At 37.7% G+C, this 5,586-nt stretch overlaps 1 non-coding gene across 1 annotated transcript; it reads right to left on the reverse strand.

Annotated features, from left to right (window-relative positions):
• Positions 1–5,178: 5,178 nt before the first annotated feature.
• Positions 5,179–5,304, reverse strand: LOC111555256. The gene has a single exon (XR_002735469.1). It is a non-coding gene; the product is annotated as a small nucleolar RNA SNORA27 (small nucleolar RNA).
• Positions 5,305–5,586: the final 282 nt, after the last annotated feature.

Raw genomic sequence — 5,586 nt, forward strand, 5'->3', positions numbered from 1 at the left:
AAAGAAAGAAAGAAAGAAAGAAAGAAAGAAAGAAAGAAAGAAAGAAAGAAAAAGAAAAAAAAAAAAGAAAAACCTAAAAATGTGGAAGTGGCTTTGAAATTGGCTAGTGGGTAGAGGCTGAAAGAATTTTGAGGCATTGACAGAAGAAGGCTAGACTGCCTTGAAAGGATTATTGGTGGAAATATGCACATTAAGGGAGATACACTGATGAGAACTCAAAAGGAAGGGAAGAGGCTGGTAATGAAAACTGCTATGGTTTTAGAGAATACATATATTGTCACAAACAGTCTGTTGTAGAAATATGATAATGAAAGGTGCTTCTGTTGAGGCCTCAGAAGTAAATGAGGAAACAAAAAAACCAAAGAAATAAAAGTAAAAATTAAAAAAGGAAATGAGGAAACCAAAAAAATTATTGCACACTGGAGGAAAGGTGATTCTTGTTATAAAGTGTCAGGAAACTTGGCTGAATTGTGTTCTCTTATTTTGTGGGAAGTAGAACTTGGAAGCAGTGAATTTGCCCATGTAGCAGAGATTTCCAAGCAAAGTGTTGAAGGTGTGGTCTGATTTCTCCTAGCATTTATAATAAAATGCAAGAGGAAACAGTTAAATCGAGGAAAGAACTACTAAGCAAGAAGGAAACAGAACTTGGTGATTCGAAATAATCCCAGTCTATCTATATTTTCAAAGATGCTAAAACACGCTCTGGAGAGAATTCCCATAGAGAGGCTGGAAAACCATTTGCTAAAGACGTTGAACTTTTTTAAAAAAACAGGGTCTCTCTCTGTCACCCAAGCTGGAGTACAGTGGTGGGATCTTGACTGACTGCAACCTCTGCCTCCCAGGTTCAAGCAATTCTCATGCCTCAGCCTCCAGAGTAGCTGGGACTACAGGCACGTGTCAACACACCCAGTCAATTTTTGTATTTCTTAGTAGGGATGGGGTTTCACCACATTGCCCAGGCTGGTCTTGAGTTCCTGACCTCAATTGATCCACCCACCTCAGCCTCCCAAAGTGCTGGAATTACAGATGTGAGCCACCACGCCTGGCCTCATCTTTTTGTTTCTGACTGCTGTCTCTTGTTTCTAAAGAGACTGAATATTTGGCTAATGGAAACAATCAGCCATCCCATCAGAAGCCAGAAATAGAGATGAGGTTATCCAGGAAAGGGCTGTGGAGAACCCTCTTACCTGATGGTGTGGACTTTGTGAGTTGCACAGGAGACCCACAAAGTTTTGAGAATATTATATCAGCAGAAGCACTGTCTCCCTCAACTAAAAGGGTCAGAGGCAGAATGAAATGAAGCGAAGCTGTTGGACTTCCAAAATGTCATGGGCAGGATATGAACTCGTAGAGGTACCGAGCTTCAAACATGTGTTTCCTTCAAGAAAAAGGAAGAATGACTCTGAAGACATCCCTAAAACTGACAGGGCTTCTAAAGGCTCAGAAGGCAGAGCATCAGCCCTTTGAGGATTATTTTCAGGCCTTGAGACCTAATTAAATTTGTCTTGCTGAGGTTTTTTATTTTTTTAGACAGAGTCTTGCTCTGTCTCCCAGGCTGGAGTGCAGGGGTGTGATCTCAGCTCACTGCAACCACACTGCCTTCCAGGTTCAAGTGATTCTCCTGCTTCAGCCTCCCAAGTAGCTGGGATTACAGTCATCCACCACTATATCCGGCTAATTTTTGTACTTTTAGTGGAGATGGGGTTTTGCCATGTTGATCAGGCTGGTCTTGAACTCCTGACCTCAGGTGATCCACCCACCCCAAAGTGCTGGGATTACAGGCATAAACTACCATGTCTGGCCTTGTCTTGCTGAATTTTGAACTCACGTGGGACAAATGACCCCCTTATTCTTTCCATTTTCTCTCTATGGGAATGGGAATGCCTGTCCTGTATCTGTCCCATCATTGCATTCTGGAAGCAGATAACTTGTTTTATACTTTCACATTTCCACAGATGAAGAGAATTTTTGTCTCAGGATTCACCATACCCAGAGTTGCACCCAAGCCTGATTTAGATGATGTTGATGGTAAGATTTGGGACTTCTCGAATTGATTTTTTTGTTCTTGTTGTTTGTTTGTTTTGAGACAGGGACTTGTTCTGTTGCCTAGGCTGGAGTGCAGTGGCACAATCATGGCTCATTCCATTCTCTGCTCCTGGGTTCAAAATATCCTCCTGCCTCAGCATCCTGGGTAGCTGGGACTACATGTGTGCACCACCACGCCTGACTAATTTTTGTATTTTTGGTAGAGATGGGGTTTCATCATAATTCCCAGGCTGGTCTTGAACTCCTGGGCTTAAGCGACCCACCTGTCTTGGCCCCCCAAAGTGCTGGTATTTATAGGCATGAACCACCATGTCCAGGCTTTAAGTCTCTATTTCTGTTCTGATTTTTATTATTTCTTTCCTCCTATTAATTTTGAGTTTAAATTCTGTACATTAATAGTGAACGATCTGAAAAAGAAATCAAGAAACCAATCCCATTTATAATAGCAACAAAATAAAATGCTTAGGAATAAATCTAATCAAAGAGGTGAAATACAAAACATTGATGAAAGAAATTGAAGAAGACACGAATAAATGGAAAGATATCCCATGTGCATGGCTTGGAAGAATTAATATTGTTAAAATGTTCATACTACCCAAAGCAATTTACATATTCAATGCAATCCCTATCAAAATACCAATGACATTATTCACAGAAATAGAAAAAACAATTCTAAAATCTGTATGGAACCACAGAAGGTCCTGTATAGCTAAAGGAGTCTTGAGCAAAAAGAACAGAGCTGGAGTCATCACACTACCTTCAAAATATATTACAAAGCTATAGTAACCAAAAACAAATGGTAGTGGCATACAAGTAGACACATAGACCAGTGGAACAGAATAGAGAACACATAAATAAATCTGCACACTTATAGTCAGCTGATTTTTGACAAATTTGCCAAGAACCTACACTGGGGAAAGGACAGTCTCTTTGGTAAATAATGCTGGGAAAACTGGATCACCCTACACAGAAGAATGAAACTGGATCCCTATCTATCACCATATACAAAAATAAACTCAAAATGAATTAAAGACTTATATGTAAGACCCGAAATAATAAAATGACAAAACTACTAGAAGAAAACATAGGGAAATGCTTCTTGACATTGGTCCTTGGAAGGATTTTTTTTTTTTTCATAAGACCTGAAAATCACAGGCAACAAAAGCAAAAATAGAAACAAAAATGTGATTATTTAAAGCTAGAAAGCTTCTTCACAGCAAAGGAAACAATGAACAGAGTGAAAAGACAACCTTCAGAATGGGAGAAAATATTTGCAAACTATGTATCTGACCAGGGGTTAATATCCAGAATGTATAAGAAACTCAAACAACTTAATAGCATAAAACCCCAAACAATCCAATTAAAATTGAGCAAAAGGCTTGAATAGACATTTCTCAAAGAAGACATATAAATGACCAACAGGAATATGAAAAAATGCTCAACATCATTAATCATCAGGGAAATGCAAATCAGAACTCCAATGAGATATCATCTTACCCCAGGTAGAATGGTTACTATCAAAACAACAAAAACATGTTGGCATAGATGTGGAGAAAGGGGAACCCTTGCGCACAGTTGGTGGGAATGTAAATAAGTACAGCCCTTATGGACAACAGTATGGTGGTTCCTCAAGGAACTAAAAATGGAGCTCCCATATGATCCAGCAACCCCACTACTGGGATTGAAATAAATATGGGAAATGAAATCAATATGTCAAAGAGACACGTGCACTCCCATGTTTATTGCAGCACTATTCACAATAGGCAAGGTATGAAATCAGTCTAAGTGTCCGTTAACAGATGAATGGATAAATAATATGTAGGTGTATATATATATATACACACATATTATATATGTATATATTATATACATATTATATACATATATACAAATTTATATATTATTATATACATATTATTACATATTATATATATACACCTCCATTGCATATATATATATATGCATTGTGTATATATGCATGTATATGTGTGTGTCTGTGTGTGTATATATATATGCAATGGAGTACTATTCAACTGTTATAAAGGAGGAAATTCTGTCATTTGCAGCAACATGGATGAACCTGGAGGACATTATGTTAAATGAAATAAGCCAGCCACAGAAAGACAAATACCACATAATCTCCCTCCTACATGGAGTCTAAAGAAGTTGATCTCACAGAAGTAGGAGTAGAATAGTGGTTACCAGGGGCTGCAGAGGTTAGTGGAGAGGAGGAGATAGGGAGAGATTGGTCAATGGGTACAAAGTTACAGTTAGATAGGAGGAATAAGTTCTTGTGTTCTACTGCACAATAGGGTGACTATCGTTAACAATATATTTTGTGTTGTTGTTGTTGTTTTTTGAGATGGAGTCTCGCTCTGTTGCCCATGCTGGAGTGCAGTGGCACGATGTTGGCTCACTACAACCTCTGTCTCCTGAGTTCCAGTGATTCTCCTGCCTCAGCCTCCCTGAGCTGGGATTACAGATACATACCACCACACGCCGCTAAGTTTTGTTAAAAATACCATACTAAAAAATGTAGAGCTGGGGTTTCACCAGTTGGCCAGGCTGGTCTCGAACTCCTGACGTCAGGTGGTCTGCCCAGCTTGGCCTCCCAAAGTGCTGGGATTACAGGCGTGAGCCACTGCACCTGGCCAACAATATTGTATTATATATTTTGAAATAGCTAGAAGAGAGAATTTTGAATGTACCTACCACAAAGAAATGATAAATGTATGAGGTGATTGACATGGTAAATACCCTGATTTAATTTTTATACAATGCATATATATATATATATATATATATATAGAAACATCACACTATACCCCATAAATATAGATCATTATTATGTGTCAACTAATAATAAATTAACTAATAGTAACTAACAAATAACAAAACAAAAATAATAATAAGCTGCAGACCACAAAGCTTATTAGAGGTAAAGTAAGGTTAATTCTTAAATGCATTAGATTTAGATTTATGATTCCTTTAACTTTGCTATGAAACATTAATCATTCATAGCAAAGTATTTCCTTTAGTTGATTATATATATATTTTTTCTCAGTTAATTCAATATTATTCCACATTTAGAGTTAACATTTTTCTACCAGGGGTTTTTTTTTTCCTACTTCAATTTGTTTCCCCTGACAGGATACAAGACAAACACCCAGTTTGCCTGAGTTTTTGAAGCGTATTTCCTTTGCCCACTTGAATGATCAATAAAGACATAAGTCCAATTGGCAAAGTGAAGAGGGGGTTCTACCAGATTTTAATACACAGTAAACTAGAAGTAACGTTTTCCCTGACAAAACTATTTTGAAAATCATTTTCAATTCATGTGCCATGAAAAATGTTCAGATTTTCCCCCAATGATGTAATTATAGAATTGAGATACATCTTATATACCTGCATAGCTTATGGGCTAACAAAGATGATAGTAACCCAGATAAACTGTGTGTTAGTTTTTCATATGTCTCAATGGGGAATCTTTTTTATTTTTTTGATACAAGGTCTCGCTCTGTCTCCCAGGCTGGAGTGCAA

The sequence above is a fragment of the Piliocolobus tephrosceles genome, chromosome 17, assembly GCF_002776525.5.
Source record: "Piliocolobus tephrosceles isolate RC106 chromosome 17, ASM277652v3, whole genome shotgun sequence".
In the NCBI taxonomy this organism is placed as follows: Eukaryota; Metazoa; Chordata; class Mammalia; order Primates; family Cercopithecidae; genus Piliocolobus; species Piliocolobus tephrosceles.